The 23,515-nt window shown below is 41.0% G+C and overlaps 1 non-coding gene across 1 annotated transcript; it reads right to left on the reverse strand.

Moving 5' to 3' along the window:
• Nucleotides 1-17,615: 17,615 nt before the first annotated feature.
• Nucleotides 17,616-17,722, reverse strand: LOC148874559 (small nucleolar RNA R71). The gene has a single exon (XR_016106132.1). It is a non-coding gene; the product is annotated as a small nucleolar RNA R71 (small nucleolar RNA).
• Nucleotides 17,723-23,515: the final 5,793 nt, after the last annotated feature.

A 23,515-nucleotide genomic window follows, 5' to 3' on the forward strand; every position in this document is an offset into this window, starting at 1 on the left:
CAATGAGGGAGGTCAGCCAATGACCAGGAGGGACACTATGGTAATGATATGCATTCAGCCATGGTGTGCGCAAGAGCCACTATCGAATTTGCGTGGGCCAAGTACTTATGGCCCATGTACATAACACATTACACATCCATACATCTCATGCAGGGAGGAATTGATCCAATCAATTAATTATCTGTAAAGCCCATTTGAAGCCCATTTTAATCCATAATATTAACAATTAATATTATCTAGGTATATGGGTTGAATTAGGGTTAGCCAGTTCAGCCCATATAGTTTTATCCTTTGAAGTGGGCTTTTACCAGTTTTAACAATTTAAAACTGGGCCTTACAGGTTGGGCCGAATTAAATATCCAATTAATTATCAATCCTCAAGCACATTAGTGGGAAAAATTAGGGCTGACATTCAGCCTTGATTGAACCCTAGATTCGGTCCAAACAATTTGAACCAATCTTGTTTCGAATGGGTCTAGGGTTTGATCTTTAATTAAATATTTAATTCAAGAAAATAATCTAAAATTAAAAAACTGATAAAAGAAAAGCAAGAATCAGTCAATCAGGGCTGTTCGTACAATGCATCCTGCAAAACAGAGGTTAGACCACAGTTTGCAGTTTCATAAACTGCAAATCACAGATAGCGATTCTCCCATCTACGAAATCTCCTTCTTTGCACCACCATCTTCGATCCAAAAATAAAATAAATAGATTTTTCAAGGATCATTCTTGAACTAGGAACCAAACCAGATCTGAACCAAAAGAAGTAGGAGAGGGATATACCTGATACAGAGAAATAGTATCTCCCAATGGAGGTGTTCACATCCAAGGAAGAACCAAAAATTGCTCCCACTGAAGATGGCACAGTGCAGGATGGAGCAGAGTCAGCAGTGTTCTTCCCAAGAACTAGATCCTTCGCAAGAATCACTAGGATGGCACATGAGCACAGCTTCCAATCAATCCTTTCACAAAAGACTGATATCAAGATCTGATCTTGATCACTCCCATAGAAAACAGGAGATCAAACTAGTAGGTATGGCGGCTGCAGAAAGGAGGCGACAAGAAATAATTTCGCAGGGTTGCAGAATTCTTTCTCCTGTGATTTCAGCTCTGAAGAGAACTGAACATCAATTGAACATCAATCTCTAAAGGTCGCCGCCCCCTCCTCCTTTTACAACCATAAAGGGATCAGCTCCTAATCCCATTAGGAGTTGCTGATCCAATTCATATTTGGATCAGAAGTGAAAGGATGAGAGATCCATCGTATGGACGCCCTAAGATTGCGGAATTAGGGGGCCAATTTCAAAAATTTTTCTCTCCCTTCAATTGGGAATCGCATTCCCTATTTAGAAAATCATATTTTCAAAGATCATTCTTGAACCTTAAACTGAACCAGATCTGAACCAAAAGGTGTAGGAGAGGATTATACCTGATACGGAGAAGTAGTATCTCCCAACGAAGGTGTTCACGCCCAAGAAATGATCCAAAAACTGCTCCCATTGTAAATGGCACAGTGCAGGATGGAGCAGAATCAGCAGTGTTCTTCTCCAAGAAGTTTGTCCTTTGCAAGAATCAGCAAGATGGCACGTGAGCACAGCTTCCTATCAATTCATACTCCAATACCTGATGCCAAAATCCAATCTTGACTTCTCCCACAACTAGATATCGAACTGGCAAACAGGGCGGCAAGAACAAGGAGGCGGCAAGAGAGTATTCGTAGGGTGCAGAATTCTCTCTTCTTGTGATTTCAGCACTGAAGAAAATCTGATTGGATGTTCTCTAAAGGCTGCCGCCCCCTCTTTCTTTTGTTAATCTAAAGGATCAGCTCCTAATCCCATTAGGAGCTATATATCCAAATCATATTTGGATCAGCCTTCTCTTCACGTGATAAGGATAAACCCTTATCTTATCTGCAGATTAGATTAGCTTTATCCTAATCTCATTAGAAGGTTTCTAGATTTGAATCACATTCAGATCTGGACTCTCTGAGTGGATAGAGTCAAGACCCTATCCTATCTACTAATCCATCTCAGAATTTTCCCCTTTAATTAACTAAATGAATAGCCAAGTTCAAAATGGGATTTAGGCCCATTAAGCTTATGTGCTCACTTAACCTTCCTAACTGCTGCCCAGTTGGGCTTCCTTGTATGGCATGGGACCTAAGCATTGATCTACACATCAGCCACATTGGTTCGGCCCAGCCTTTGTTACAAGGCCTAGCCGAATACACTGTTAAAGACAGTGCAGCCCCTGAAAACCCATCAAATGGGCTCTATGGGCCCAACAATTACCCTAAGTGGTCTCTGGGCCAAGCCACCTTGTAACACCCAGGGACTGTGGGCAGATGCAAGATTAGCCCATCAGGTATTATCCTCAATGGTCTTGCACTTAACCTCTCAGCCCATAATGATCATACACTGCCCGACAAGAGAGGACCTCTCCCTCGACTGCAAGGAACAGTGTTGCAGTCTCTACTTATATGGATCCCGAGAATTAAAACCTTCTTACAAACATTTTAGAAACCATAATATATATACTTTTATATCCCATAAAATATACTTTGCAAAACAAATCTCAACGGTTGAAATCGGGTGCTGGCAATCTTGGTTTCCATCACTGAGAGTGCATCCCCGATCATTACCTTTGTCCGACAAAGGGGCTGATCCTGTCACTATGATCACCCACTCAAATGAATTCTCAAACTGTCCCAACATACCCAAGTTTTGACCTCCGCTAAGGATCTCACTGAATGGTACATCAAAGACACCCCAATCCGACACCTAGTGTAGTATCATAATCGAGTCTAGGGGTCGGGTGTAACTTTTCTGTTTTGCCCATCAATCTCCAAGGTCCAGGGCAATACTGAAAATTGTTCCAGTTCATAGATTCAATTAATCCTACACTGTATGTGCCTAGGGTCTCACCCTGGTAGCTGAGACAGGCCACCCCAACCGACTTGGTGGCACCACAGTGTCAGCCTTGTCAGGATAGGTCTCCCCAGACCGATCCATTGGCTGTGAACATTCTAAACTAACACGAGTCTCATTAAGTGTCCAGTTTAAGGGTATTACACAGAAACATACCAAGGGAACATGAATCAAATATGCACTTTTATTCATTTACAATAAACTCATAAAGTACATCAATCTGATTGAAGCTAAGGGCATATAAAACTGTCTAACAGCTCCCACTTGCACTTAGGTCCAATCAGGTACTAGCCGGAGTCCCATGCTTTCGACGTGTTTCTCAAACACTTTCTGTGATAGTGGCTTTGTCAATGGGTCTACTACATTTTCCGCTGACGCTACCTTCAATATTAACCTTCTGTTGTCACACAACAGTGGAATGGGTGATGTGCTGAATTCCAAATTCAGGAAGAACACTTTCATTCATAAGGCAGCCTCACTTACGGCAATGTGTTCAGCTTCGGTCGTGGAGTCTGCAGTGTACCCCTGTTTGCTGCTTTTCCAGCAAACAACACACGATCCTATCGTGAAAACATATCCAGATGTAGACTTTCCATCATCTGGATCCAACTGGAAATCAGCATCTGTATACCCTTGGATCTGTAGTGAGCTACCGTCGAATACTAGACAAAATTCTTTTGTCCTTCGAAGGTACTTAAGTATGTTTTTCACAGTAGTCCAATGCTCCTGCCCTGGGTTGGCCTGAAATATGCTTACTACACTCACTGCCTGAGCTATGTCAGGACGAGTGCACAGCATGGCATACATGATGCTCCCTGCGGCTGAGGCATAGGGAACGTCTTTCATGCCATCAATCTCAACAGAAGTCTTGGGAGACATCTTCTTGGAGAGAGTGACTCTGTGCCTGAAAGGAACATTTCCTTTCTTGGAGTTTTCCATACTGTATCTTTTGACTATTTTGTCAATGTAAGCAGATTGGGATAATCCTATTATTCGCTTCGATCTATCTCTATAGAGTCGAAGACCCAGTATATAGGAGGCTTCTCCAAGATCTTTCATGGAGAATTGTTGTGATAGCCATACTTTCACTGTAGTTAACATTCCTACATCTTTCCCAATGAGTAGAATGTCATCTACATATAGAACCAAGAAGGTAACCTTATCTCCACTGTACTTCCTGTTGACACAGGGTTCATCCGAATTCTGCTCGAAGTCAAACGATTTGACAGTAGAGTTAAAACGGATGTTCCAACTTCTAGAAGCTTGCTTAAGTCCATAAATGGATCTTTTAAGTTTACATACCATGTTTTCCTGTCCTGCAGCAATGAAGCCTTGTGGCTGCTGCATATAGATATCTTCAGTAAGATCTCCATTCAGGAATGCAGTTTTGATATCCATTTGCCAAATCTCATAATCATGGTATGCTGCTATAGCTTGTAGGATCCTAATGGATTTAAGCATGGCCACAGGCGAAAAGGTCTCCTCATAATCGATGCCCTCTTTCTGAGTGTACCCTTTCACCACCAGACGAGCTTTGAATGTCTCAATCCTACCATCGGGGCCCTTCTTCCTCTTGTAAATCCATTTGCAACCGATTGCTTTTACCCCGGAGGGTGGATCTACTAGAGTCCAGACTCCATTGGTCTCTATTGAGTCCATCTCTGCTCTCATGGCCTCCACCCACTTCTGGGAATCCTCCTCACTAGTCAAGGTTTCCACCAGGTAACTATCCTGGTCATAACCATAACGGACTGGTGGCCTGGATACCCGAGTGGATCTTCTAGGTTGGTCACTACCTAGAACTTGTGGGACATCTCCCATTGCTCTTGAGCTCTCCTCGTCAAGGACAACTTCCCGACGATGGGTGTCCAAGATATAATCGGTTTCCAAGAATTGTGCATTTCGACTGCAGAACACTTTCTGCTCACTTGTGTCATAGAATAGGTATCCTACAGAGCCTTTTGGGTAGTCTACAAATAGGCAACAGTTGGTCTTGGATTCCAACTTGTCTGCACTCATTTTTTTAACGTGTGCTGGACAACCCCAAATCTTCAAGTGTCTGACACTTGGTTTCTTTCCTGTCCAAAGTTCATATGGAGTATTTGGAACCGATTTGGTTAGAACCCGATTCAGCACGTAAATTGCAGTCTCTAATGCATAACCCCAAAAGGATGTGGGTAACTTTGAGTGTATGAAAAGCGACCGGACCATATCCAATAAGGTCCTATTCCTCCTCTGAAACACCGTTAAATTGTGGTGTAGCAGGAGGAGCTAATTGTGATACTATCCCATTGTCCTTTAAGTAGTCCCTAAATTCGTCAGAGAGATACTCGCCACCTCGATCTGATCGAAGGGCTTTAATTTCTATCCCTAAATGTTTCTCGACCTCTTGACTAAAATCTTTGAACTTTTCAAAGGATTCAGACTTGTGTCTCATTAGGTACACGTAACCATATCGTGAAAAATCATCTGTGAAGGTGATGATATACACATGTTGATTCCGTGTCCTAACACTTAGGGGGCCACATACATCAGTATGTAGTAGGTCATGTGTGCCTGTACATCTTTCAGGCTTATCGTTAAATGGCCGTTTTGTCATCTTGCCTCGTAGGCAAGGCTCACAGGTGGGAAGATCTTCTACAGTTAGAAAATCCAAAGGACCATCCTTTACCAACCTTGTGATTCGGTCAACACCAATGTGGCCAAGTCGGTAATGCCACAGACACGTGGGATTAACTGTATCACGGGATCTTTTCTTGGGGATTTCAGCCGACGTAGTTTTGGTTATGTTAGTTTCTAGAGAAGGATGTAGAACATAGAGACCATTCTCTTGTTCCCCGTATGCGATGAATCTGTTGTTCCTTTTAATAGTAATCGTATTACTAAAGAAGACAGAATAACCATCTGCACTCAGTTTTAAAACAGAAATCAAATTTCTCCTTAAATTTTGTACATAAAGACAATCTTTCAGTACAATTGTTCCTTCTCTAAAAAATAACTCCACGGTTCCTATCGCTGCAACAGTTGCATTAGTCCCCAAGTAGAGTGTGACTTCTCCTTCACTCAGCCTTCTACTTACTTTGAACCCCTGCAATGAGTTACACTTATGAGTTGAAGCCCTGGAGTCAATACACCAGGACGTAGAAGCTACCAATAAATTGGTTTATATAACACATGTTTCGAAGTTACCTTTCTTGGAGGTTCCCTGCGTAAACCAAGAATTCGATCTCCTCTTGTACAAACAGCCCATAAATCAAGAAAATCATAAAGAACAGTTCTAAATAATAATCAGATTTAAGTAAAATTAATTTCAGATTATTCGCCCATTAAATTTTCGAAACAGATTTCCCAAAACCCATATCTGCGCAAATCGAGTAAAACACCTTCTGCCCATTTGCGCAGGTTCATATCTGAAACAAAATGGTTCAAGATTTGAACCATAGCTCTGATACCACTGAAAGGATGAGAGATCCATCGTATGGACGCCCGAAGATTGCGGAATCAGGGGGCAAAATTCAAAAATTTTTCTCTCCCTTCAACTGGGAATCGCATTCCCTATTTAGAAAATCATATTTTCAAGGATCATTCTTGAACTTTAAACTGAACCAGATCTGAACCAAAAGGTGTAGGAGAGAATTATACCTGATACGGAGAAGTAGTATCTCTCAACGAAGGTGTTCACGCCTAAGGAAGGATCCAAAAACTGCACCCACTGAAGATGGCGCAGTGCAGGATGGAGCAAACTTAGTAGTGTTCTTCTCCAAGAATTCTGTCATTTGCAAGAATCAGCAGGATGGCACGTGAGCATAGCTTCCTATCAATTCTTCCTCCAAGAACTGATGTCAAGATCCAATCTTGACTTCTCCCACAACTGGTGATCGAACTGGAAAACAAGGCAGCAAGAACAGGGAGGCAGCAAGAGAGTATTCGCAGGGTGCAGAATTCTCTCTTCTTGTGATTTCAGCATTGAAGAAAATCTGATTGGATGTTCTCTAAAGGCTGCCACCCCCTCCTTCTTTTGTTAATCTAAAAGATCAACTCCTAATCCCATTAGGAGCTGCTTATCCAAATCATATTTGGATCAGCCTTCTCTTCAGGTGATAAGGATAAACCCTTATCTTATCTGCAGATTAGATTAGCTTTCTCCTAATCTCATTAGGAGGTTTTTAGATCTGAATCACATTCAGATCTAGACTCTCTGAGTGGATAGGGTCAAGACCCTATCCTTTCTGCTAATCCATCTCAGAATTCGTCCCTTTAAGTAACTAAATGAATAGCCCAGTTCGAAATGGGCTTTAGGCCCATTAAGCTTATGTGCTCACTTAACCTTCCTAATTGCTGCCCAGTTGGGCTTCCTTGTATGGCATGGGACCCAAGCATTGATCTACACATCAGCCACATGGGTTCGGCCCAGCCTTTGTTACAAGGCCTGTCCGAATACACTGTTAAAGACAGTGCACCCCCTGAAAACCCATCAAATGGGCTCTATGGGCCCAACACTTACCCTAAGTGGTCCCTGAGCCAAGCCACTTTGTAACACCCAGGGACTGTGGGCAAATGCAAGATTAGCCCATCAGGTATTATCCTCAATGGTCTTACACTTAACCTATCAGCCCATAATGATCATGCACTACCCGACAAGAGAGGACCTCTCCCTCGGCTGCAAGGAACAGTGTTGCAGTCTCTACTTATATGGATCCCGGGAATTAAAACCTTTTTGCAAACATTTGAGAAACCATAATATATATACTTTTATATCCCATAAAATATACTTTGAAAAACAAATCTCAACGGTTGAAATTGGTTGCCGGCAGTCTTGGCTTCCATCACTGAGAGTGCATCCCCGATCCTTACCTTTGTCCGACAAAGGGGCTGATCCTGTCACTATGATCACCCACTCAGATGAATTCTCGGACTGTCCCAACATACCCAGGTTTTGACCCCCGCTAAGGATCTCACTGAATGGTACATCAAAGACACCACAGTCTGACACCTAGTACTGTATCATAATCGAGTCTAGGGGTCGGGTGTAACTTTCCAGTTTTGCCCATCAATCTCCAAGGTCTAGGGCAATACTTGAAATCTGGTCCAGTTCATAGATTCAATTAATCCTACACTGTATGTGCCTATGGTCTCACCCTGGCAGCTGAGACAGGCCACCCCAACCGACTTGGTGGCACCACAGTGTCAGCCTTGTCAAGATAGGTCTCCCCAGACCGATCCACGAGTCTCATTAAGTGTCCAGTCTAAGGGTATTACACAAAAACATACCAAGGGAACATGAATCAAATATGCACCTTTATTCATTTCCAATACTCATAAAGTACATCATTCTAATTGAAGCTAAGGGCATACAAAACTGTCTAACAAGAAGTCCCTTTAAGTGATAAGGGAGAACCCTTATCTTATTTGCAGATTAGATCAGCCATCTCCTAATCTTATTAGGAGGCTTCTAGATCTAAATTTTATTTAGATCTTGAACTCTCTAAGTGGATAGGGTCAAGGCCCAATCCTATCATCTGATCCATTCTAGAATTCGCCCCTTAATTAACTGATCAAATCAGCCCAGTTCGAAATGGGCTTTAGGCCTATTTAAGGTTATGTACTCACTTAGCCTTCCAAACTGCTGCCCAGTTGGGCTTCCTTGTATGCCGTGGGACCCAAACATTGATCTACACATCAGCCACATGGGTTCAGCCCAGCCTCTATTGCAAGGCCTGGCCGAATGCACTGTTATGGACAGTGTACCCCCTGAGGCCCATCTCATGGGATCTATGGGCCCAACACTTACCCTAAGTGGTCCCTGGGCTAAGCCACCTTGTAACACCCAGGGACTGTGGGCAGATGCAAGATTAGCCCATCAGGTATTACCCTCAATGGTCTTACAGTTAACCTCTCAGCCCACAATGATCAAACACTGCCCGACCAGAGAGGACCTCTCCCTCGGCTGCAAGGAAGAGTGTTGCACTCTCTACTCACATGGATCCCGGGAATTAAAACCTTTTGCAAATCATTTCGAAACCATAACTTATATATATCTGTATATAAATATATTTTTCCAAACAAAATCTCAACAATTGAAATCGGCTGCTGGCATTCTTGGTTTCCATCAGAGAGAGTGCATCCCCGATCATTACCTTTGTCCGACAAAGGGGCTCATCCTGTCACTATGATCACCCACTCAGATGAATTCTCGGACTGTCCCAACATACCCAGGTTATGACCCCCGCTAAGGATCTCACTGATTTGTATATCAAAGACAACTCAATCTGACACCTAGTGCAGTATCATAATCGAGTCTAGGGGTCAAGTGTAACTTTCCAGTTTTGCCCATCAATCTCCAAGGTCTAGGGCAATACTGGAAATCTGGTACGGTTCAAAGGTTCTATTAATCCTACACTGCATGTGCTTCGGGTTTCACCCTGGTGGCTGAGACAGGCCACCCCAACAGTTGGTAGCACACCAGTGTCAACCTTGGTAGGATAAATCTCCCCAGATTTACCCAATGGCTGTTAACATTCTAAACTAACACGAGTCTCATTAAGTGTCCAGTTTAAGGGTATTACACAGAAACACACCACAGAAACATGAATCAAATATGTACTTTATTCATTTACAATAAATTCATAAGGTACATCATTCTGATTGAAGCTAAGGGAATACAACTGTCTAACACTATCAGCTACCAAGTGAGATAGTTCAGTAATGTATAGTAGTGGACTATACAAGCAATTCCCTCCTGGCATCACAGCAACCAAAATCCACACCTATCTTTTTTTTGTCATAAATAATATCCACACCTGTCTATTAATGAATTTTGTCTCAGATCTTCCCCATTCCATATGTTGATTGAGGCCTTATGTTTAACTGGGAAGGTGACTGAAGCAATCAGGCTATGATTGTTGGTCTATCATTCGGGCACTTTTTGTAGTCCTGTCACCTACACCACTATTATTCCAGATAAAAGGACATTTCCAAATGTTCGCCCCAGCTATCTGGGGTCCTGGAAGGGGTAGCGGGTATGCTAGCCACATCAGTGACTACTGTGATTTTCTGTTAGTGACAGTCCCAGCTATCAGCAGCAGATGCTGCATATCATATGAGTGCTGAAGTAACCACATACTGGGTAGGTTGGGTTTGCATTGATCCTAGAAAAAGCCACAGCTTCTTCCAGGCTCCTTGCTGAATTATGACCCTTTTCTGAACCCACCGCCCCCTCAGAAACTACTTCTTGCTTCTTGTCTACCTCCCCATACTTATTAACATACTCTTCCCTCTCTAGAATTAAAGGGTTAGCAGAATTGTCCTCTTGAATCTTGTATTTTAAATATAGAGTAATTTATTAGTTATTTGATCCTTTCTATTTGATGTAGTTAATTTTTATGTCTATTGTTTTGCTTCTATGTGTAGAAAATTGAGGAAGCTGCACAAAAGAGTAAACAATCTAAGCTTGTTCTATTGGTGTTATGGAGTCGCCTTAGTCTTGCTTGACGTGATGTGAGTCTTCCTTTCCTTCTTTCTTACCTTTTCTAAATGCTTTACTAAAAAGTGAAAAATCACCAATGACTTTAATTTGTATTTAAGGAATCAATAATTAGAGACATGTAGATACTTGTTAATGATCACTGTTCACTAGAACACTACAAGAAAAATGATGTAAGGCGGCGGCCTAAAGCTGGCAGTCTTGGTGACTGCCGCTATAAAGAGGGACAAGTACCAAACTAAATGAAAAAAAGTGAAACTTGGGTGGTGGTTTTTACACTAGGAGTAAACTTTGAACTGGTCTAAATAACTTGCCTATAGATCTAAAAAGCAAAATCCATTTCAAGACTCCCGCTCTCTTGCTTCCCGCCCTCAACTTTTCTATGGAGAAGCCGACTGAAAGAGTTTTGACGAAGAAGGGAGCTCTCTCAAAATCTTCTTCTATAGTTGTTGCAGTGAAGGGTAAGATCGATCTTCTTCTATAGTTGTTGTGGTGAAGGGTAAGATTGATATCACTCCCTCTCTCAAAATCGTCTTCTTCTTCTTCACTTTTTCATTCCACAACAGACAAATAGTGGCTGCCATGAAGGGTAATCTCTATCTTTCTGTCTCTCTCTCTCTCTCCCAATCTTCTTGTTCATCACATTTTCATAGTTGATTCAATTTGTTTGTGATTTCTCCCATTTCAGGGCATAAAGTGGTGAAGGGAAACATACACAGTTAAGGTACATCCAACCTCACCCACCTCTGTTCATTCTAGGGCATTTTCTTTAACATAAATATATTTTTCTTTTTGGATTTTTCATTCCACTAAAAATTGTTGGATTACTTGGATTAGCATCGCAAATCAGGTGTTCATTGCTCAATCTAGGTAAAACCCTATTTTGATAGACTATGGTTAAACTTTTGAAAACCATGAAGCTCAATAAAAATATTTTCTGGTTATGTACGTTGATTTTGGTCTGTTTTGGTTGCTAATAAATTCCTGACAGCAGAGAGTATATAAGAATGTCTGTCATATGATTATCATGAAGGAATGGAACCAAGTGCTTGTTTGGTATAATTCTGTGTAAGACCCTAAAACTAGACACTTAGTGAGACTCGTGTTAGTTTTAAATGTTCACAGTCGTTGGATAAGTCTGGGGAGATTTATCCTACCAAGGCTAACACTAGTGTGCTACCAAATGTTGGAGTGGCTTGTCTCAGCCGCCAGGGTGAGACCCAAGGCACACGTAGTGTAGGATTACTTGAACCCTTGAACCGGACCAGATTTCCAGTATTGCCCTGGACCTTGGAGATAGATGGGCAAAAATGGATAGTTACACCTGACCCCTAGACTCGACTATGATACTTCACTAGGTGTTGGATTTGGCTGTCTTTGATATGCCAATCAGTGAGATCCTTAGCGAGGGTCAAAACCTGGGTATGTTGGGACAGTTTGAGAATTCATCTGAGTGGGTGATCATAGTGACAGGATCAGCCCCTTTGTCGGACAAAGGTAATGATCGGGAATGCACTCTCTCTGATGGAAACCAAATTTCCGGTAGTTGATTTCAGTCATTGGAATATTGTTTTGCAAAATTTAAATATAATATGTATATATATATGTATGGTTTCAAAACATTTTGCAAATGGTTTTAATTCCCGGGGTCCATGTGAGTAGAGAGTGTGGCACCGTTCCTTGCAGCCGAGGGAGAGGTCCTCTCTTGTAGGGCAGTGCTTGATTATTATAGGCTGAGATATTAAGTGTAAGGCCATTTAGGATAATACCTGATGGGCTAATCTTGCATCTGCCCACAGTCCTTGGGTTTTTATAAGATGGCTTGCCCTAGGGACCACTTAGTGTAAGTGTTGGGTCCATAGGGTCCATGTGATGGGCTTAGGGGTTCACTGGGGCTTTCCAGTGAATTCGGCAAGGCCTTGTAATAAAGGCTGGGCCGAACCCATGTGGTTGGTGTGTAGATCAATGCTTGGGTCCCACGCCATACAAAGAAGCCCAACTGGGCAGCTGTTTTGGAAAACTATTGAGCACTTAATACATAATGGGCCTAAAGCCCATTTCAAACTAGGCTGATTTAATCAGTCATACATAGGGGCAGATCTAGGATTAAGATAAGCCAAAAAGGATTGGGTCTTGATCCTATCCACTCTTGGAGACTAGATTCAAATTAGGATTAGAATCTGGTAGTCTCCTGATGAGATCAGGAGTAGGCTGATTTGCTCTACAGATAGGATCAAGAAGTCTCCCTATCTAAATACAGATTTGGATTAGGATAACTCCTAATGAGATTAGGAGGTTTCTTGATCATGAAGAAAGAGGATAAACCCCATTCGAATTACGAGAATTCGATCCCTTAAGGTTTTTGAAGCTCACTTCTGCAATCTTGAGATAAGGATCTCAAAAAATATAGCAGTTCGCCATCTTCCTCTCTAGCATTCTCCTCTAGCAGTCGCCGCCATTCTCTCCGACAAGATTCGATCTTTGAAGAAAAAAGAAATCAAGAAATCAGTTTTTGACATTAGTTTTGTAGAAAAGACTGATTCGGTTTTGGTGCTCTAGTCTTCCAGAGGATTCTTGCGAAGGATTCAGTGTGTGGGATGCACTCTGCTGGTTCCGTTCCAATCATTGCTGTGTCATATTCAGCAGAAGCGGTTCTTGGTGTCCTCTTTGGGCGTGAACACCAACTTTGGGAGATATTGCTTCTCGGGATCAGGTATAATCCTCCCATTGCCTTTTTGTTCAGATCTGGTTCGATTATGGTCTAAGTAGAATCCTTGAATATTGTATTCTAAATTTAGGGAATATGATTCCCAGTTGAAAGAAGGTATGAAATTTTTTAAATTCGCCCACCCATTCCGCAACCTTTTAGCGTCCATAAGATGAATCCTACCATTCTTTCATCATGTTGTGTTGTATGATTCAGTGTAAGACCCTAAAATTGGACACTTAATGAGACTCGTGTTGGTTTTAAATGTTCACAGCCATTGGATAAGTCTGGGGAGATTTATCCTGCCAAGGCTGATACTGGTGTGCTACCAACTATTGGGGTGGCTTGTCTCTGCCGCTAGGGTGAGACCCAAGGCACACGTAGGGTAGGATTACTTGAACCCTTGAACCGGACCAGATTTCAAGTATTGCCCTGGACCTTGGAGATAGATGGGCAAAACTGGAAAGTTACACCTGACCCCTAGACTCGACTATGATACTTCACTAGGTGTTGGATTGGGCTGCCTTTGATATGCCAATTAGTGAGATCCTTAGCGGGGATCAAAACGTAGGTATGTTGGGACAGTCTGAGAATTCATCTGAGAGGGTGATCATAGTGACAGGATCAGCCCCTTTGTCGGACAAAGGTAATGATCGGGAATGCATGATGAACTTACAATTTATCTATAATTTTTGAGGACTTTAGCATGGATTTTTATGCCGGTTTTATTAATTTTTGCCTTAATTTAGCTTAATGCTAAGAATAAGTTTAGGGATAATCAATCCAAGAAAATGAAGGAAAAAGGCAAGAAAAGAAGGTTCAAAAAGACCAATTTCAGTCCAGCCCGGTCATGGAAGCAAGAGAGAGCACTTCGGCCCAAAAAGAGCAAGTGAATTCCTTGAGAAAACCCAAGAAAATAAAGCCTAGCTATGAGGAGAATTCGGCCCAGCAAGGAAGGCCCATTTTTAGCCCAAATAACAGCCTAGAGTGTAGCCCACATGAGCTCAAAAGCAAGCTAAGTTGTAGCCCAAATAGCAGCCCAAAGGGAGCTAGGGGCGGCAACTTCTAGGAGTTTCTTGAAGAGAAGGAGGGAGCACTCTAGAAGGTTCATGAGGGGTGTAATACACCCCATTCTAGAGGCTTCAAGAAGGGGCAAGAGCCCCCTTGAAAAACTATATAAGGAGGCCTCTAGGAGGGGAGAAAGTTGTTCAATTGCTTGAGAGGAAGGCTCTCCCACTCTTAGAGGTTCGGCCACCTTGAGAGAAGAGAAGAGAAGAAGGCTAGGCGCAAGGAAGAAGAAGAAGAAGGCCTGAAGGAAGTTCAAGACAAGCAAGTTAGAAGAAGAAGGTGAGTTCGAATTGAGAGTTTGTGATTCAAAGATCTTCTGTAATAAATCATTTGTAGTTTCATTCTCTTTTGATTTGAATTCAGTTTCTTAGTTATATGTTCTTTCTTCTTTCTCCTTGTTTCCATTCTTCCTTGATGTATTTCAGCTTGTAAAATTTCAGTTCAGCAATCTAATTCTTTTTGATTCATTCAAATGGTCATGCATTGTATTTGAAGTTTCTTGAATAAGGGTATGATTGTAGATTAATTCGGCCAACTAACCTTCAAAACTCAGATCTGAATTCTCAGATCTGAGATTGCAAGATCTGAATTGCTTGAAAGAGAATTCAGATCTGCAATTTTCAGATTGGGCGAATTAATCTACAGCTTGGAATTCCTAGAGTTCTTGAGAGAGACTCTAGGAATTCAGATCTACTATTCAAGAACTGAATTGAGTGCAAGGTTAGAGATAACTTGCACAATTCAGTTGGTGATCAATTCAGATTTGAATTGATGCCTTAGAAGTGTTTGAAGAAATGCATGCATGAGGATTAGATTCTTGCTAGAGATAGAAGAACCGTCACTCATGCATAGGATGAACATGCACTTGAGAGAGGCTGTTCATGACCTTGGGGTTTCACCAAACCAAGGCTCAATCATGATTCATTCGAATGATCCAAATTGATAGATTGCTGAATTCTGAGATTGACATTTACTGCTTACTCTTCTAACCTGAATTGAAGGCAATTGGACCAATGATTTAGATAGATTTTAATTTAGGATTTCTTAGCTTTCATTAGAGTTTTGATTTATTTGTTGATCAGATAAGAAATGTTCAATTTAGTATTGGTAATTGTTTCCTAAATCCTCGTGGGAACGATACTTCACTCACTACTTTATTACTTGAACGGCTAGTGCACTTGCTAGTGTCACAATGAGCCACACATCAAGTTTTTGGCGCCGTTGCCGGGGATTTAGAGAAACAATATTAGGAAACATTGAGCATTCTTAATCTGATCTCATTCAGCATTGCATTCATAGTTTGGTTAATTTGCTAACTTTTTCATTTCAGCTTGGACTGCAACTGCTGTACTACTTTAGTTATGTTTCTTCTTTCTTAAGTAGATTACTTTCTTTTTTTTGGTTTCAGTTTCATTTTAATAAAGGCATATTTGATTTCTATTCAATCTTGATGTTGTTCCCTTCAAAAAGAAAAAAAAAAAAAAAAATTCACATAAACATGAGTGTTGCAGATCTGAGTTGCATTCGGCACTCAGATCAGCAGATTTCAGATCTGCAGCACTCAGCCGAAAAGAGTTGCTTGTGTTTCAGATTTTATTATTCTTTTCTTTCATTACAAAAAGAAAAAAAAAAAAAACAAATGAAAAAAAAAGGGGGAGATCTTTTGAACAACCAGAGGAGCAATTGAGAATTCGGATCAGAACTCAGATCTGAGTTCAGATCTGAATTCTGCTATTGCAGATCTGCAACAGTTCAGATCTGAGTTCCTCTGAACTCAGACCTGAACTTATGAAATTTTGAGGGGAATTGGGTGTCATCACCACCCCAATTCACCCTAGGGCACTTCTGCTATTCCCCAAAAACAATTTGGTAGCAATAACTGAAGGTAAGGCAATTGAGAATTCAGATCCAAACTCAGACTTGAGTTCAGATCTGAATTCTGCTGTTACAGATCTACTCAGTTCAGATCTGAATTCCTCTGAACTCAGATCTGAACCGATGCAAGTTTGAGGTGAATTGGGTGCCATCACTACCCCAATCCACCCTAGGATACATCCAACCTGCCTCAGGGGTGAATGGATAGCAAGGAATGAGAGAAATTCAAATCTGAAATGCAGTTGATATGATGTGAGGACTGAACTGATACAGAGCATACTATGAATTCTGGGTGGACTGAATTCTTGGCTTTACCCACTTGTAACCGAGCTACATTAGCTAAGGAGGTGTATGTTTGGATTGAATAATTGTTATGCCTCAGATATTTAAGAAAAATTAGCACTTTCCAAGTATTTCTTTTAGCATTCAGATCTGTAGCAGGGCTGCTATAGTGCAACAGTTAGCAGACCTGATTTCAGATTTCTACAAAAGTTGTATGGGCCGAATAGCTTGCAATACCAAACATTGCAGACCCAATTTTCAGGTCTTAGCAAGTGTTTGATATGCATCAGCTATACAGGTTTGAGCTTCAATTGTAGAGTTTTTAACCCAAGCCTAACTCAGGACTGGTTTTAGTTTATTTCAGATCCTTTTAAATTTTTTTTTTAGATCAGATCTGATTTCAGCCCTAAAGCATCACAGAATTGATTCCAACCTTAATGGATGTATATTGTAGTGTATACCAATGAGTGTGTATGAGATATCCAGCTCAGATCTGAATTATTATTTATTAATTTCTCTAGACTAACAATACCAAAGACTTGTAGATCTGAACTCAGATCTAAATTGGGTCTGAATTCAGATGTTGCAATCGATGGATGTAGATAAAGGAACCTTGAATAAGATGATTGGTTTAAATCTGCTTTTAGTATAATCGGCTTCATTTATTCATGATAGGATGTAGGTTTTGTATTCCAATACTTCACTTTACATTTTCAGTGTGATGGGATTAGTTATTTATTTTCTTTTGTGAATATTGGCATTTTTATTGCTTTGACTTTAACAGTTTATGACAAGCAGACCTGAACTGGAAGAGATCCTTTACGACCCAGAGATTGAACGGACTCTCCGTGTCCGTTTGAGAGCTGCTAAGCAAGTCAGACAAGAAGCACAAGAAATGGCTGAACAAAGAACTATGATGGATTATGCCAAGCCTACCCTCACCGGGACTGTCTCCAGCATTATCAGGCCAACTATTGCTGCCAATAACTTCGAAATTAAACCGGCCATAATCCAAATGATACAAAATACGGTTCAGTTTTGTGGTATGGCCCATGAGGATCCGAATGCCCATATTGCTAACTTCTTGGAAATCTGTGACACCTTCAAACACAATGGGGTAAGTGATGATGCCATCCGGCTGAGGTTATTCCCATTTTCTTTGAAGGATAAAGCCAAAGCTTGGTTGAACTCATTACCGGCAGGATCTATAGCCACATGGGACGAAATGGCCAGCCGTTTTCTCTCTAAATATTTTCCCCCTTCTAAAACTGCTAAAATGAGGAATGACATCACTACTTTTTTCCAGCAAGAGGGGGAATCTTTATATGAGTCATGGGAACGATACAAGGAGCTGTTAAGGAGAGTTCCTCACCATGGCCTCCCCATTTGGCTGCAAGTGCAGACTTTCTATAATGGTCTTACTGACTCAAATATTAGATGCTGCAGCCGGAGGATCCATAAATAATAAAACTCCTGAGGTTGCCCATGCACTTATTGAGGAAATGGCAGCCAACAATTATCAATGGCATTCGGAAAGGACTCAAACTAGGAAGCAGCAAGGCTTGCATAATGTTGACACTTATACAGCACTAGCTGCACAAATAGGAGCACTCAGTAAAAAAATAGATGAAATGCAGATAGCTGCCATGCATGTGCAGCCTCTTAATTGTGAATTGTGTGGGGGAGGCCACATCAGTACAGACTGCCAAGTTGGCAATCAGTTCAGACCATCTACTGAACAAGTTGACTATGTCAGCAATTCGTCAAGACAGCAGGGTTACCAGAGTCACCATACTTTTCATCCAGGATGGAGGGGACATTCAAACCAGTCCTGGCCAAATCAGCATATTTCCAAGCCGTTCCACCAGACTTATCATCAGCCTGAACCGAAATCCAATTTGGAGGAACTGATGACAAAATTTATAGCAGGTGCAGAAACTAGGTTCCAGAACCAGGAAGCCTCAATCAAAAACCAGGAAAACCAAGTGGGGCAATTGGCACAATTAATCTCTTCCAGACTGCCGGGAACTCTTCCAAGCAACACTGAAGTGAATCCACGAGAGCAGGTGCAAGCTATTACCTTAAGAAGTGGAAAAGAGTTGCCTGAGGTAGAAAAGAAGAATTGGGCTGAACCCAAGGCAGAAACAAGCCTTGGAACCAGACAACAGAAGACGGAACAACCAGAAGCACAACAAGGGATGCACCAACAACCACAAGTTCCATTCCCTAACAGGCTGAAGCAACAAAAATTGGAGAAGGAATTTGGTAAGTTTCTTGAAATATTTAAAAGTTTACATATTAATATTCCTTTTGCTGATGCTTTAGCCCAGATGCCACACTATGCAAGGTTTTTGAAGGAATTATTGGCAAACAAAAGGAAACTGGGAGATGTGGCTACAGTTGCATTAAATGAGGAATGTTCTGCTATCCTTCTGAACAAGCTGCCTCAGAAACTCAAAGATCCAGGGAGTTTCACTATTCCTTGTACCATTGGCAGTTTAAAAATTGAAAAAGCTTTATGTGACCTGGGAGCTAGCATCAATTTAATGCCATATTCTATCTTCAAGAAATTGGGGTTGAATGAACCCCAACCCACTAGAGTGGCATTACAATTGGCTGATAGATCCATTAGACATCCTAGGGGGATCATAGAAGATGTGTTAGTTAAAGTTGACAAATTCATTTTTCCAGTTGATTTCATTGTGTTAGACATGCAAGAAGATGTGGAGGTCCCGCTTATCCTAGGGAGACCTTTCCTGGCTACCGGGAAAGCAATGATTGATGTCCAACAAGGACAACTCAGCCTTAGGATACAAGATGAGGAGATAATTTTTAAAACGTCTGATGCTATGAAACATGCACCCTCTAGTGATGATTCTTGTTTTATGATTGATGCCATTGAATTGACAATTGATGAATGCTTCCAGGTAAGTAGAATAACTGATCCTCTTGAACTCTGCCTCCAGCAGGGAGAACTTGAAGAAACAGAAAATGAAAAAATAAATCTCATGATAGCATACCTGAATGATAAGCCTCAATTCAAGGGAAAGGGGTTTCTTAAATTAGAGAACTTAGGCAAATTGCCCGGACCATCAGGTAAGCCATCACCCCAAGAACCCCCCACCCTTGAACTGAAGCAATTACCATCCCATTTAGAGTATGCTTTCCTTGAGGAACCATCAGATCTCCCCGTGATAATTTCCGCAGCACTGAATCCCTTACAAAGAGAAAAATTATTAAGAGTGCTGCGGGAACACAAAAATGCTATAGCTTGGAAGGTAGAAGATATCAAAGGCATTAATCCATCAATCTGCACTCACAGAATTTTGATGGAAGAGGACAGCAAGCCTTCCGTTCAGCCCCAAAGGCGCCTGAATCCCAACATGAAAGAAGTGGTAAAGGCTGAAATAATTAAGTTGTTAGATGCTGGGATCATTTATCCTATTTCTGATAGTTCTTGGGTAAGCCCTGTGCAAGTTGTGCCCAAAAAAGGGGGTACGACTGTTGTTCCAAATGAGAAAAATGAACTCATCCCTACTAGAACCATTACCGGATGGCGTGTGTGTATTGACTATAGAAAATTAAATGAAGCCACCCGGAAGGACCATTTCCCTCTCCCATTTATGGATCAAATGTTGGAGAGGCTAGCCGGGCATGAGTATTATTGTTTCTTGGATGGATATTCAGGGTATAACCAGATACCAATTGCACCAGAAGATCAAGAAAAGACCACTTTTACTTGCCCATATGGAACCTTTGCATACCGAAGGATGCCCTTTGGGTTATGCAATGCCCCAGCAACCTTTCAGCGATGTATGATGTCTATATTTTCTGATATGGTTGAAAAATTTATTGAGATCTTCATGGATGATTTTTCAGTTTTTGGCTCTTCATTTGATGCATGTTTGAATAATCTGGAACAGGTGCTTACTAGATGTAAAGAAACACATCTTGTGTTGAATTGGGAGAAATGTCATTTTATGGTGCAAGAAGGCATAGTGCTTGGACACAAGATCTCTCAAAGAGGTATAGAAGTCGACAAGGCCAAGGTGGAGGCAATTGAAAAATTACCAACCCCAACATCTATTCGTTCTTTGAGAAGTTTCTTAGGACATGTCGGATTCTATAGAAGGTTTATTAAAGATTTCTCAAAAATTTCCAAGCCATTATCTACCTTGCTTCAGAAAGAAGTGCCTTTTGAATTTTCAACTGAATGTCTTCATGCTTTCAACATCTTGAAAGACAAATTGATCCATGCACCTATCATGATAGCACCAGATTGGACCCTCCCATTTGAATTGATGTGTGATGCGAGTGATTTTGCTATAGGAGCTGTTTTAGGACAAAGAATGAACAAACATTTTCAGCCAATTTACTATGCTAGCAGAACCTTGACTGGACCCCAACTCAATTACACTACCATAGAAAAGGAGCTGTTAGCAGTAATATTTGCACTTGATAAGTTTCGTTCATATCTGATATTATCCAAGGTTGTTGTCCACACAGATCACTCGGCATTAAGGCACTTGCTTACCAAGCAAAACTCAAAACCAAGACTGATCAGGTGGATCCTTTTATTGCAAGAGTTTGACATTGAGATTAGAGACCTGAAGGGTGCTGCAAACCTGGCTGCTGACCATCTCTCCCGGTTGGACACGGTAAGCTCAAAAGAGGAGATAACCAGCAACATTCAAGAAGAATTTCCGGATGAGCAGTTGTACTCAATACAGAAATACTCATATCCTTGGTATGCTGATTTTGCTAATTATCTAGCTGCACAAGTCCTTCCTCCTAACCTTTCATATCAACAGAAAAAGAAATTCTTTTCTGATGTAAAATACTATCTGTGGGAGGAACCCTTTTTGTATAAATTGTGTGCAGATCAGATCATAAGGAGATGTGTCCCCGAGGAGGAGATGGAGTCGGTACTCCAATTTTGCCATGATAAAGAAGCAGGAGGTCATTTTGGAGCTAGTCGTACGGCAGCCAAGGTTTTGCAATCAGGTTTTTATTGGCCCACACTCTTCAAAGATGCCCATCGGTATGTGTCCACATGTGACAAATGCCAAAGATCGGGAAACATTTCCCGACGGAATGAAATGCCCCTTTCCAATATTTTAATCTGTGAAATCTTTGATGTTTGGGGTATAGATTTCATGGGACCTTTCCCGAATTCTTTTGGGAATAAGTACATCCTCGTTGCAGTTGACTATGTATCCAAATGGGTAGAAGCCATGGCTTTACCCACAAATGACTCAAGAAGGGTAGTACACTTCCTAAAGAAGCTATTCTCCCGATTTGGCACTCCGCGAGCTATAATTAGTGATAGGGGAACTCACTTCTGCAATAGCCAATTTGAGAGGTTAATGCAGAAATATGGAATTACACATAAATTAGCTACCCCTTATCACCCTCAAACCAGTGGCCAAGTGGAGTTGGCTAACAGGGAACTCAAAAGAATTCTGGAAAAGACCGTAGCATCCACCAGAAAAGATTGGTCCATCAAATTAGATGATGCATTATGGGCATACAGAACTGCATTTAAGACACCTATTGGCATGTCCCCCTACAGATTGGTCTTTGGTAAAGCATGCCATTTACCAGTTGAATTGGAACACAAGGCCTATTGGGCTCTTAAATTCTTAAATTTTGACATTCAGGCCACAGGGGCTAAAAGGCGGTTGCAATTGAATGAATTGGATGAATTCAGACTTACCACCTATGAGAATGCCAAAGTTTATAAAGAAAGAATAAAAAACTGGCATGATAAGAACTTGCTGAGACGGGACTTTTATGTAGGCCAACAAGTATTGTTATATAATTCCCGTCTCCGCTTGTTTCCAGGTAAGCTGAGATCCAGGTGGTCTGGACCCTTTACCATTTCACAGGTTTTTCCCCATGGGGCTATAGAACTCACCCACCCAGTTCAGGGCACGTTTAAAGTAAATGGTCAGCGCCTGAAACCATATTTAATGGGCAGTACTGTACCCCCTCCATCCACTGTTTATCTAGATAACCAATAATCTCTTATGCTTGCTCATGAACAAGTTAAGGAATCTTTTTGTCATTTATCTTTTTAGAATATTAGTTAGTAAAATAAAGATCTTTTTCTCAAAATTCCAATTCTTTAAGGACTCAGTTCATCATTTTCTTTTCTTCAGTTTGCTCTAGCAAGTGTGACTCCCTAACACTACGAACATTGAGGACAATGTTCATCTCAAGTGTGGGGGAGTGAGCCCGAGGCTAGGGTATGGGGGTTGAAACCATGCACCTCATGCACCCCAACACACATATGCAAGCAATGACATCACAAAAAAAAAAAAAAAAAAGACTGGAACCCCTCAAGTTCATTACTATTTATTTGATGATTTTTTTTAAGAAGGAATTCAATGAGTTGAGGGAGACTGATGTACTTGTTAAGTTTTTATTCTTGTGAATGACCCAATTTGATTTATGCAGGAGAAAAGGGGAGCTGAATATGCCTTTCAGCATGACTAGCCCTAACTTCCTTCATGTGTATGGAAGCCCTTGATTTCATTGTTAATGGTCAAGAGAGCTAGTGCACATCTGAAGTGCTAATTCTTGAGGTTCAATAATTGCAAAGAAGGACAAAAGCCCAAATTGACTCCGCTATTCTGAGTTGAATAGTAAAACTAGCAGCTTAGAACATGAGTCCTATTTACCTACCTCAAACAAGTGACCAGTGTGAGATGGAGCATAAGATGCACTCACACCAAAAAAAAAAAAAAAAAAAAAAAAAAAAAAAAAAAAAAAAAAAAAAGAGAGAAAAGTGTGAGATGGAGCATAAAATGCACTCACACCGAACAGAAAAAAAAAAAAAAAAAGGTGAGATGGAGCATAAAATGCACTCACCCTTAGAAATAAGTAATTGTGGTGACAACCGAGGTTCAAAGGGGCACTCTAAAGTTGAACTCTCATAGAGATTTAGTTATAGATGTGAAACTTAGTGAAATTTGATTATTAACCTTGACAATTAAGGAGCTGATTTATATATGAATTAGGAGTGAAGGCTAGACTATGATGAAATTCATATTCTCCTTTCCTCGGATCTGATACATATCTTAAATGGTAATTTACAAGAATAAGAGTTGAGCACTTACAAAAGTTCCCCGACTACTCAATGCATTTCTATCTTAAAAAGTTCACCAGGTA

The sequence above is a fragment of the Nelumbo lutea genome, chromosome 1 (genome assembly GCF_056320005.1).
Source record: "Nelumbo lutea isolate HS-2025 chromosome 1, American lotus-T2T, whole genome shotgun sequence".
Lineage (NCBI taxonomy): Eukaryota > Viridiplantae > Streptophyta > Magnoliopsida > Proteales > Nelumbonaceae > Nelumbo > Nelumbo lutea.